At 41.7% G+C, this 13,100-nt stretch overlaps 1 protein-coding gene across 1 annotated transcript in view; it reads right to left on the bottom strand.

Moving 5' to 3' along the window:
• Positions 1-2,163: 2,163 nt before the first annotated feature.
• Positions 2,164-13,100, bottom strand: part of cdh13 (cadherin 13, H-cadherin (heart)) — a 396,226-nt gene continuing 385,289 nt past the window's right edge. Inside the window, exon 16 of the mRNA XM_084932749.1 lies at positions 2,164-3,763. The gene's annotated coding sequence lies outside the window, so the exon portion shown is untranslated. The remainder of the gene's footprint in view (positions 3,764-13,100) is intronic.

Here is a 13,100-nt window from a genome sequence, read left to right as displayed (position 1 = left end):
TATCTCCAAACCGCACAACCTGAGCTGTCTCTCTGAATTACTCATTTCCTAATCCTGTTTGTTACGTCCCCCCGAAGGGGTCTAGGCATGCGAGTGAGGGGACCAGTAACAAATGAGTCCAGAACAGAATGAAAGGAAAACAGACCGGTGTTTTTAGTAAATACAATAGTCTTTATTATAGATAATCTTAACATAAAGAGCCGGAAACGCCGTTTTACCAATAACACTTGGAAAAAGGGAAAAAAGGTTGCAACAACAAAGAACACAACAACCAAACAAAAACTCCACACCACGAGGAGGCACTTCCAGGGGCCCACAAGCCCACCCTGTTACTAACAGCAGCTGGCTTTACTGCTGCCAAGGCCCACGAGCCCACACTACTCACGTAAAGCAGCTATACTAACTCCACACTTCAGGCAGGCTAACTGCACACAAAGCAGAGACACCAGAGAACACCCCACTCTGCTCACAGCTCATCCCCAGCTTATATGACCTCAGAGAGGTGATTGCTGACTGGGCCCAGGTGGTAGATGAGTCCAATGAGCAGCAGCTGTGTCCTGGGGAGAGAGAAGAGCAAGAGAGAGACAGAGGGGTGGAGCAAGAGAGGAGGAGGCGGAGAAAAGCACCACGCCCACACAAGGGCAGTATCAGGAGGCCCAGCTAGGGCCGTAAGACTGTTCATCCTAGTCGCTCCCATTAAAACTCATCTTCAGCTTTACCACCTTTAGCACTGCCTCCTGTCTTTTTGTCAATACTGCTGTCTCCGAACCACACATGATAGGAGGTCTCACTAGTCTTATAAAGCTTCCCTTCCACTCTTGTTCCTGTCTTCCAGTCACAAATACCCGGCTCACCTCCACCTGTTCCACCCCTGCCTACACGCTCTTCTTCTCCTGTGCATTGTCCGTTGCTTGGGATGGTTGACCCCAGGAATTTCAGCTCATCCACCTTCACCACACCCATCTCCTTCTTGCCTCTATCTTCATTCCTCTTTTCTCCAGAGCATACCTCCACCTCTGCACCACCTCCCTACTCCCACTACAAATCAAAATGTTGTCAGCAAATGTGCTCGTCCACAGAGACTCCTGCCTGACCTCATCTGCCAACCTATCCATCACGAACGCAAACAAAAGTTCTGCAAACAGAACTGATTCCTGATAATCTCCACCTTGAACCATTCTGTCACTCGTCCTGCACGCCTCACCACTGCCTGGCTGTCCTCATACATGTCCTGCACCACCCTCACATACCTCTATACTACTCCTGACTACTGCTACCATATGAGCTTGTCTATACTTTTCCATCAACACTTTCGACATTTAATCTGCAGTGCTCTTTCTTGGCATTAATAATAATAATAATGGATTGGATTTATATAGCGCTTTGAGCCATACTGCTGCTCGCTGCATTATGTTCCCAAGCCAACCACAAGTTGAACCTGCAATCTTCCCATTTACAGTCACAGGTATTCACTGCCCATTTGCTATTTTACTGTAAGAGTGCAGAATGTAACAGGGATCATAGGTGGAATGGAGAGAATAGTAGTTTAATACACAGCTGACACTACAGGCAGCAAAATCACTTTTTGCAGTGACTAAGCTGTTTGCACTGTATTACTTCTCTGTAGCATCAAACGCCAGTACATTTGAAGCATAAATTAATGCCCGATCTTAGAATATCCAATTCAGGTGTCACTATTGAATTTTTATTTAGCAAACTCTGTTGAATTCTTTCCTTTGACCCCAAAACCCCCAAAAAGCAAAGGAAAATGAGAGCAGTACACGCAGCACATTACCAGGAATTTCACTAAGACTGGAAAAGTAAATGAGCTCTTCCACATATCCTACAGGTCAACCATAGTACACAGATTTCATACGATGGACTTATTTTTTAATAATGAAGATCTTCTCTGTATAAATCTGCACTTACACTCTTTTGCTTTTGCAAGAAGATTATCAGGTCTTTTTAAAATTAGTTATTTTTAAGATGAAGCGGTGTCCATCCATGTTCATAAATGAGCGCACTTTAAGTCAATAATTAGTAATTATAGTAATTCTAAAATAAAAACAGGCTAACTTTCATTTTTTGTTGAACGAGCTAACAGCGCGTTCTCCAAAGGAGTAAAAAAAGATTTTCAGGAAAAACACAGTTTCCAAAATAACATTGTGGGAATTTCAGTAACGGCTTTATTAAATTAGTGCAAAAGACAGACATAACTCATTCAAAATGTCATCTTTTTCTTTACGGTGGTCTTCCAAACGGACCCACACACGCTAAGTTCTTTAGATGAGCGCAAGAGAAAAAAGCAGAACTATCCAGCGAAACCACAGCCTTTGTTTTCGTACACGTCTTCTTGTGTCTTGTAATGAGAGACAGAGGGCGGACAGGAGAGGACAGAACTGACTGGAGACAGAATCGAACCTAAACACAAATGCAGTCATATAAACACGACTCCTGATTCTGCAATTAATCACAGATTTTAAAATAAGGAACAAAAAAAGGAAAGAAATGAAAAAAAGATGTTACAATAAAATAGTCAACACATCAATAGCATTAGAAATAGTGCCTAAAATCACAGAAAATGTTTCCTCTTTTTTTTATTTAACCACTGTGTGGGCGACCGAAGAACTTGCAATCAAAGTACATAAGTTAATCAATAGCATATATTTATACAATGGTAAAAAATAAAATATTTATAATAGTACTTTTTTGTTTTTAAGGTTTACACCGTTACTATAAAGATAGACTGTTTTCCACTCCATGACAACTAATGCAATAAAAACAGAAGCAAATCGATGAAACGACTCCAGAGAGTTTCTGACTTTGAAGGCTTATGGCTACCACCTCGTCCTAAAAGACAACAACCACTGCAGACAAAGGAAACAGGCTTTGTTCTGTCTGCTTAAAGAGTGAAACAAGATCAAACACAGTCTGTGACCAGAAAAGAAAGAAACACATCAAAAAGTCAATGCTCTTCCCCGACCAGGACAGTAGCTCAGCTTTTGCAATGTCTCCTGGTCCAGTGAGAGACAGAGAGAGGTCAATAGATAGACGAGGAGGCAGGAGAGGAGTCGCTGATAGATATCGGAGCGATTTTTCTATTCGTGGGTGGGTGAGGAAAAACGAGGGAAAAGAAAACAGAGAGAGCAATGATCGGGAAAGAGGGTGAAAACAAAAGCTTACCAGATTTCAAATGAGCAGAGGTTTAAGGTGTGGTTCAACATGAATTGGATTTCTTTATCTTTTGTTTTTGTTACAATATCAATATACATGTTGTTTCAAGTATCTCCTACAGATGTGGCATGTTGCCACAAATGCTCCCAACACCCAGTGTTTGGCTGCCAGAGCGGGAGAGAGGTGCCAAAATGGAATACAATGGAAACTGTAGAAAGAAATGGAATAATCAATAGTGGATGAAGTACAGGAGGGAGATGATCGAGGAGAAGAGAGAAGACTGATACAGGAAAGGACAGATGCAACGAGAAAAGCACATATGAGGAGAAGGAGAAGGATAAGTGAGTTAAAAAAGCCAGCAAACCAAAAAAACCACAGTGGCGTTGTACAGCACTCGGGCCGATGGGGATTTCCAGTATTTTCTTGTTTGATTTGTCGTGGTTTATAAGACCTCTTCTCGTTCCTTCTTCTTCCTCTTATTTGTCTTCTTTTTCTTCTCTCCTAAGCCCGGGTTGCGTGGGGGAGATAAGTCGTTGCTTTTCGGTGTTGCAAAAAATGACTACAGGAGGTTTCAGCAGGATCTACAGGCCTGGTGGGAGAAGGGATGAACGAGAGGAGGAAATAAGGCAGAGAGAGGGGAGAGAGGAAGGGAAAAAGAGAGGAGACACGGTAAAAGTCAAGGTCATCGCCGAACCAGATCAGCTGCAATCAATTACACAGGACAGGTGATGCTATCGCATTATTAAAAATTCAATAAGAAAAGAAGAGAGAAGTTCGAGCTGTTCGCTCTTAGGCACCTTTAGGCACCATCAACCACGTTATTGTCTTTAATGTGAACGTCCACACTAAAACAGTGTCAGCGTGTAGCTTCTTTAGCATTCTGGACAGGTCGATCAATACAAGCAGCTCTCCCTAACGTGAGAGCACGGACTAGTACACCGAGCTTTTGATTTGCCTTTAAGAGGCAGTTTCTAGAGCGGCTGCTGCTAAGATTAATTGGGCACTGATGTGTATCTGTACAATACTTAAAAGTTTACTTCAGATCGAGTACTGAGGACTGCCCTGAGGCCAAAAATATGATGTTCGACCGCGGCCGAGCCCGAACATCATGGTGGGAACCTCAAAGGTCATATGTTGGGTTTGGGCAGGGGGGGGTGTAGTCGGGTACATTTTCTAGTAATGTGACAGCTTGTCTCATCAGTCTGGCACAACTGCTTTCAGTGAGGTAGTTTCAAATTTGATACAGCAACGCATATAGTCACATAAATACACACAGCGGGCACACGCACGCACACAGACGCACACTGCAGCATGAAATGTGAAAGTTTATTGATTGCCTCTCTGGCAGCCATCTCCGCATAATCTGCCTTCTATTTCTGATATGTCTGGAGACGGCTGAGGGTTGGACAGAAACCCTTACTCCTGTTTGCCATTTTCATTATCCTGCCGCCTCTTTTTCTTCCATTACCTCCATTTTTATCTCTTCTCTGATATGATGTGATTACATGTTGGATACGGCACGTTTTGGACAGTCTTAGTTACACACCCGTGCTTTTTGAGTCCATTCATCAGCACGTTATTGAAGTAAATGGAATTACAAGTTAATAATACTAAACATAACTTTTACTGTTAACACCTGCTCCACTAATCCACATTATTTTGTGTTAATTCATACGAATCCACGCTAAGAAGGGGGATTCTCAGGTTCTTTATGTGAATGTGCACTGTCGACAGAGATAAGCAGCTAATTGGTCCCCTTACAGTCGAGGAAGTAAAATAGAACATAATCAGTTTACTGTATATTGTATACAAATGAAACAAAAACATCGACAGCGCTCCTCTTGCTTTCCTAAGCTCCTTCCACCAGAGGAATCTCACATCACTGCACCTTACTGTAGGTCTTCAAAACAGACTTTCTCACTGTTTTTATTACTTAATTGATCGGATCATAAGAAATTGTATCATTTCTTGTCCCATGTTCGGTTAAATCTTCTAAAACCTTAAAATGCAGTCTGCAGAATGAAGGAGAACCTGGTTCCAGCACACACAGCCGTCTGATATTTTCTGTCTGATACTTTGTATTTTAATAGCTTTAACGTAACACGTGTAGTGCTCTTACCTTTTGAAGCTTATGCTATGTTTTTTTTAATAACAGCTCAGTATACAGCACTTTCCTTACTTAACAGGCTTACCTGTAAACCTTGCATTTTACTGCTAATCTAGCAAAATGCATGTAACAAAATGTGTATAAAACAACAAATTTGTAGGTGGCAATTTGTCATAGCTAGTTTTTCTTTCTAAAGCGTTTACTGTTGCATTATTCTTTATGGATTTCCATTGTCAGCACATGAGTGGGTGCATGAGTTACAGTCACAGCTCTTGTGTGCTTTGTTTAATAAGTTGGCAGTCAGTATCAGTCAAAAGAAACAATGCATTTGACATGCCAGCATGCCTTTCAGTCATTTCTCTGTGTAAGCACTCCCTTATCTTTACCTCTCTTTCTGTCTCTTTGTGGCATTATGACGCTATCTTGAGAAAAGTGAGCTATAATTGTCCCTAACACTGTAAAATGAAACAGTATCATTCCAAAACATGGAGTTCTGAGTTAGCTGAATATAAAAGGCATTTATTTATTTAGTACTTGAAGGTACTCGAAACTCAAATACTAGGTTTGCAAGCCTAATGAGAGTCTGACAGCATTGTTCTTTGTCTAACAAAGACAAGTAGATGCAAGCCGTGACATTCAACTAAATTCAGTTTTATTTATACAGCACCAAATCCCAACAACAGTCGCCTCAAGGCGCTTTATATTGTAAGGTAAAGACCAAACAATAATAGAAAGAAAACAGAGAAAGGCCCAACGATCACATGACCCCCTGTGAGCAAGTTCTTTATGTTATATGTTATATTTACGTTACATTAAATTTCTTTATTCACACCGTTTACTGCGAAGTGTCAAACATGGATGTACATATAGATGTGCTGTAAATATAAGACAGTGTTAAGAGTATAAGTGATATAACAGTACTTTTCACTTCCCCATTTATTTATGTTCACATTCATATTCTTTAGTTCCCCTTTCATTTCTCCAACCGCTGCCACAAAGTGAATCAGGTTTCATCTTACAGTAATAGAAAAAAGAAATACCTTTTACCAAGAATGATCTATTTAAATATCACAGCACATCACAGATGTTGACTTTGCCATTTTCACTTATGGTAAGTCTCTGTGGGTAAAAGCAAGAGCTTAATGTGTAAAGTACAAATTTAACAAGATGCAGGAGTTGAGGAACAATCAGGACACTGGAGGGAGCAGCAACAGATTCCCCGGCCTGTCTAATTGCTGAAAGGAGACGAAGGTGACACTCGATTAACTCAGGTATGTCATGGTTACAAGCTGAACACAGAGGCACTGCAGCAGCAAGGAGTCAGAAGCATTATAAAGAAACTGTGTTAATAAGCCTTACTGCGCTCTCCGTGTGTGTGTGTGTGTGTGTGTGTATCAGTCAGACGTTTGGACACACCTTATCATTTATGGGTTTTCTTTATTTTCATTTAGGAGGTTTAAGGTTTGGTTCAACCACACCTGTTATCCTTCAGATGCTTGATAGATTCTGACTGAAGGCATCAAAACTATGAATGAACACACTGGAATTATGTAGTAAACAAAAAAAGTTGGAATGACTCAGAACAAGTTTTATATTTTAGATCCTTCCTAACAGCCCTCTGCTTTGATTCCTGCTTTGCTCACTCTTGGCCTTCTCTCCATGAGCTTCATGAGGTCGTCACCTGAAATGGTTTCCAACAGTCTTGAAGGAGTTCACAGAGATGCTGAGCACTTGTTGGCCCTTTGCCTTCACTCTGCGCTCCATCTCATCCCAAACCATCTCCACTGGGTTTAGGTGACTGTGGAGGCCAGGCCATCTGACACATCACTGCATCTCTCTCCTTCTTAGTCAAATAGCCCAGACACAGCCTGGAGGTGTGTTTGGGGTCATTGCTCTGTTAAAAATAAATGATGGTCCAACTAAACCCAGACCAGACGGGATGGCATGTCGCTGCAGGATGCTGTGGTAGCCATGCTGGTTCAGTCTGTCTTCCATTTTGAATAAATCCCCAACAGTGTCACCAGCAAAGCCCCCCCACATCATCACACCACCTCCTCCACGCTTCAAGGTGGAAACCGTGCATGCAGAGACCAGAGATAGAAAAAGTTGCTGACATCCAGAAATCCTACCAGTGGCTGGACAAAGCTGGACTGAAAGACAGCACAGAGGCACTAATCATGGCAACACAGGAACTAAGTACAAGATCCACAGAGGCTGGGGTCTACAAGGCAAGACCCCAGGTGCAGGCTGTGTAAAGATGCCCCTGAGACAATCCAGCACTGAGACAGCAGAGTGCAAGATGCTAGCAGGCAGGCCATACATGGAGCGCCATGACCGAGGCTAGCATAGTATGCAGATACATCGAAAGTCTCGAGGTCAAAATGGGAGATGCCCCCCCGAGGGTGGTCAAGAATGACTGAGCCAAGATCCTTTCGGAGTTCCAGATACAGACAGACAAACTGGTGATGCCAAACTAACCAGACATAGCAGTGGTGGACAAGCAGAGGAAGATGGTCATAATGACAGATGTTATACAGAGTGACAGCAACATGAGAATCTTGAGAAATACCAAAGACTCAGAGAAGAACTCGAGAAGAAGTGGAGGGTGAAGGTAACAGTGGTCCCAGTGGTAATCGGAGCATTCGATCCAGTGACACCCAAGCTCCAGCAAATCCCAGGAACAACATCCGAGATCTCTGTCCAGAAGAGCGCAGTCCTGGGAACAGCAAAGATACTGCTCAGGACCCTCACCCTCCCAGGCCTCTGGTAGAGGACCCGAGCTTGAAGGATAAAAACCACCCCCAGTGCGAGGGGGGGATATTTATAAACCATGGCTAAGCTGGAAACCTGGTCACTCTATGACTATGAAGTACTCGCCTGAAAGACTACTAGAAGATGTGAGGGCAGCATTATGGACAATGCCTACTGCAACCATCATTAAAACTAACCAGACGATCTACACAATGGTAGCAGTGATCCTTCAGATGCTATAAGATGAACAGCTAAAAGGAGCAGAACCCTCCATGGAGAAGAAGACTAGAGGTCAAGATCAAGGCAGTACAGAGGGAGGTTTGCCAACTATCAAAACTGTGGAAAGAAGTGATAAAGAAAGGAATGCCAAAAAGTACAACAAGCTGACCAAACCTGAGGTCTTAGGAACTGCAAAACAAAGACTGGTAGCCTTGTATAGCTGCTTGAAGAGGTATACCAGTGAGAAAGAAGCCAGGAGTATAAAAAAGATGTTCTCCACTCAACCATCAAGGTTTACTTGGGTGGAGTGGAAGGAAAACATTATTAGAACTGCCCCACAAGGCTGAAGACACATCAATAGTGGAAAAGCATATGAGAGAATAATGCTCACATAACAACAATGCTTGGTGTCCTGATTCCCGAGGATCCAACAACCTGCCTCAATACAACATGGAAGCTCCTGTCAGGCATCATAGTGGCTAAGATGAACAATACACGAGCAAACAAGACAAACACCATCTCCTGGTAGAGCAATAACTAAAGACTGGAAGACCAGACTGAGCAACCTAACAATATAAAAGATTAACAGAACCATAAAAGTCTTCGTCAGGATGTGGCTGGAAAAGCCCAATTCAAGCTGATTGCGCAAGTCAAGCTACTACATAGGCCTGATCCCCCTCAGCCAGATCATTATCAAGGCTGGCTACACACACCCACTATGGAATGGAGCAACCATTAGGCATATCGGAATATCATTCGGACTAGAGAAGTGCAGACGGATGATAACCAACAGAAGGAAGGTAGTGGGAACTGAGGAGACTGTACTACCAGAAGGCAACCCTGCACACATCAAAGATAAGCAATAGAGCTGTTTCTGAGTTTTATTTACCAAGATGGACATGTGCCTCGAGTACGAGAATTTTGTGAAATTGGTTCCCAAGAAAAACGCTCATCACCTGCTCCATGTCAGCTCCCCTGATGCAAACAGGGAGCTGTCTCTTTGCCTCCTTATTGCTAAAATTAATAACAGTCAGCTGGGTCGTGTTGTTGAAAAAGATTAAGCAGATTAAAAGTTCTGTTTTAAGCGTTTGCACCGATTTATCCAAATGTTAAAGCCTGTAGGCAAGACTCAGTAGTTCAACAGTATCTGCTTGCAATAATAGTTTGATTCTATGTAAAGTGTGAATAAAACTGTGCACAGTACTAAAGTCCTGGAATGTAAATGTGACACTGCTGTAATTATTATTAACCTGTAATGAAAGTAAGCTGTAAGAACTCTTTTCAGGGGCTGGTATTAATACAGAACTTTGCCCAGCTCCTACGTGTCCCTGCCGTTTACCAGATGTACAAATGTAGCAATAAATCATTCATAATGCATGAGGGCTGTCTGATGCAACAAATTCATAATCATTAACTATTAATGAAGCCTTTAAGCATGACTTGCTAATGATCAAGAAATTATTCAAACATCTTTAAAGCAAATACAGCAACGTTTCTGGTGTCCCAGAAATGTCAACATGTACAGTTTCCATGTTACTCTGTGTTTTCTAGTAGTATAAGTTACTTGTCATTATATATGAATACACTCTGATGGTATCAGAGCACTCATTACAGTACAGTCAGAGCTCAAGTGGTTCAAGCCTGTTGTCTTAAGAAACAGGGCACTAATGTATCTTTTCATATCTTGGTTCAAAGATCTTCACAGCGTGATTCAGTGAAGGAAGAGACGACCCTTCAGCCATACGCATCTTTCTGGTGTGCGGCCTCTTTAAGGAAAGCTATGAAAAAGTCGTATTTATACAAGAGTAAATAAGCCCCTAAACATCCTGTCTCAGTAGCTGGGAGGGGATTAGTGTAGAGCTAGAGAAGGAAGACGAAAAGTGGCTGTCAGAGCAAAGCGAGGGATCAGAAAGGAGGAATAGTGTGGTCTAAAACCCCAGAAGGATGGAGGTAAATTAGTGGCATCTGGGCTGGGAGTTGTTTGTTGTGTTTAATGATAAATGCCTTGTTTTTACTCCACCCTCTCACTGTCTCTCTCTCTCGCCTATACCCTTGGAATTACATCATTACACTTGCTGAAAACACAGAGAAACACAGAGAAAATCTGCAGTTCTCTGCAGTGCATTAATGCAGCTGAAGCTTGTAATCCTGGGAGGAAAAGAGTTCAGCATGCAGTTTGAGCTGGAAGACCTTCCTAGGTTGACTCAGAGCAGGTACGATGAAATGCGGGATTGAGAAAGCAAAAAAAAGAATTTGGCGCTCGTTCCACTACAAGTTTTCATTTTATCAAATCATTTCACATAAGCCAAATAAGCAAACTAAGTCACTCTGGGCCACAACATATCAATCTTCAAAATCCAGCAAAGTCCACACTACCACCACTAAAATACACTTGATTTATACACTGTCCATATTGGCCAACTTACTGCTTCCAGCCTCACATCATCAACTTTGAACTTTTTTTTTTTGCAACAGTGAGGCTGCTGCAGGGAGATACTGCATGTTCTGTGCAGGGCACGCAAGTTCACATATAGACTGATAGGGGGCAGTGTGGTCATCTATAATAGTATTCCACCTGTGAGTTGTATTAAGCAAAGAAGTACTACTTGTAATTCTAAAATTAGGACTCCTTCTTATGAGTCACTTTAGTTTTTGAGTGCATCTGTAGCCTGTGGGGAAAAAACCTGACTGACATCACTTCGTGTGCCCGTTTAGGAAATTCTCTGTCTTGTGAAGAATAGAGATTTAGCACCCTCCATCTAAACGTGCATTTGTACGTGCGTTTGCCATAATATATCTGCATGTATTTTCTCCTACAGGACTATAGAATAATACTGTAATTGTGTCCTACTTTCATGGTAATCTTTGTGAATTTGTGTATACGAAGTGATTTTTGTGCGAGTCTGTGGCACAGGGAACTACAAAGAAAGCTTTACAGTGGGAGGGAGTGGAAGTAGGCCCCCGCATAGCCCTGGGATTTATCTACCAATCCTGCAAATGCAAACAAAGGGTTGTTGAGCATTAGAAGACACAGTATATGTTGGCACACTGCAAATACAGACACACACTTGTACTCTGTATTCGTCCAGCGGGGTTACATATATTATGTATTGGTGTGAAAACCAAGCCCAGTGATGCATTATTTGGCTGAGAGCTGGTGCAGAAAGCAAGCTAGGACATGGTGGAGGGGATGGATGGATGCAGGTGGGATAAGGTGAGATTGGAGTCCAGTTCTTTGCTATATTAAGTACATGCTTCACAACTCTTTTGGTCCAGTTAATGTAAAACAAAAAGGGAAATCTGCCATAAGGGCGGTCAGATGATGCAGTTTTCTTTTCTCCGTCTTCTCCATTGATACTGTTTCTACCTACTGAATGCTTTACAGAGAAAACTGAACTGAAGCACTGGTGAAGATCACAGTCATTTTCTCTTTTTTCTCCTTGAGCCCCACTCAAACACCAGATTGATAAATTACCCTCAGTCCAAACACAACTTCTTGCTTCTCTTTTTCTCCTTCTGCTGCTTCTTCTGACACATTTTTTAGTATATGTTTAGTGTAAAAAAAAGTCATAAGAAGACTGAGCTAATGAATGAATATAGTTGCGTTCAATGTTACTTGTCTTATACATTTATTTTTTATTTTCATAATTTCACTTATATTTGAGCTTCACTGTGCAGAATGACATCTGTGCATATTTTTGCAATAACCTGATTAGTGTGACATCCTCACATAGGAATAAAACAAGTTTTCTGCTGCCTGCTAGTTATTTGCATTGCATTTCTTTAGGGAAACTGTCCAGTAGTGTTTCCATTGGATGCAGTAAAGATAGCACACAGGTACACTTCTCTTAATCATAGTTTACATACTTAAACATTTGTTAGGAAGCTGCATTTCCTAGAAGCTTCCTAACAAATTTAATGAGTTCCATCTAAAGGTGGAGACACCAATGTTCATTTTATGTGTTGGCATGGCTGTTAGAGGTTACTCAGCCTTAAAACACGACTATAAGCCTTTAATAAAAGTCTAATAATAGTCTCCTCCACACATGCTGAGGAGACGGTCTCACATATTTATTATTTTGACAAATATAGAGTCTTAAAAAATTAAATAGATGATGAGCACAAGGTGTCCTTTAGCAGTCCTGCTTTATGCCTCGGAAACAGGAAGACAAAAATCTTGTTTTATAGAGACATTAGGAGGCTGGAAAGGTAGAAGATGGTGTATCGTAGCGCTGAAGGACAACTCGTGTGTGTGCAAGAGGCTTTGACATAATGGCAACATCTGATTGGGCCGTTCTACAGAAAACACTAGCTTGAAAATCAAGAATGCCCAGTTAAGGGAAGCATTTTAATTCTGTGTCCCTTGCCTCGGCTTGCCTTTTCAAATGTTTAACAAAGACCTCCGTCTTTCTAAACATAGCCATAAATAAAGTCCGCAAATGTAGATAATGGGGTAAAAAAAAAAGAAATATGTCTGCCAATTCCCCCAGCATTAATGTTTTCCAGGCAGTAAACAGACTGCAGACATATTTAATATAGATACTTCCCTGTTATGTTCACTGACATAACCGCACGTGCTTTACCTGAAGAAATGATTTGTGGATGCCAATTATTTTAAAGATTAAATATTTAGTAGACATGGTTGGGGATTAAGAGAGAAGGAGGATGAGTGAGGAGAGCTACAGATACAAGGAAAGAGAAGAATTAAGATAGCTGTTGTGCTGGCCATGCATTCTGCATGCCTGTAGCCCAGCAAGCAAAAAACAGAGTTTAATCTGCACACTGCTTTCTTCTCCTTTCCCCATCCTTCCCCCTCTGGCTCTTTTCATTTTTCTTCCTCTCATCTCTC

This window comes from Perissodus microlepis, chromosome 7, assembly GCF_051167445.1.
Source record: "Perissodus microlepis isolate ML-2025 ecotype Zambia chromosome 7, ASM5116744v1, whole genome shotgun sequence".
NCBI classification, from domain to species: Eukaryota; Metazoa; Chordata; class Actinopteri; order Cichliformes; family Cichlidae; genus Perissodus; species Perissodus microlepis.
Note: the sequence above shows the minus strand (reverse complement) of the source record. Positions and strands in the feature narration are given on the sequence as shown.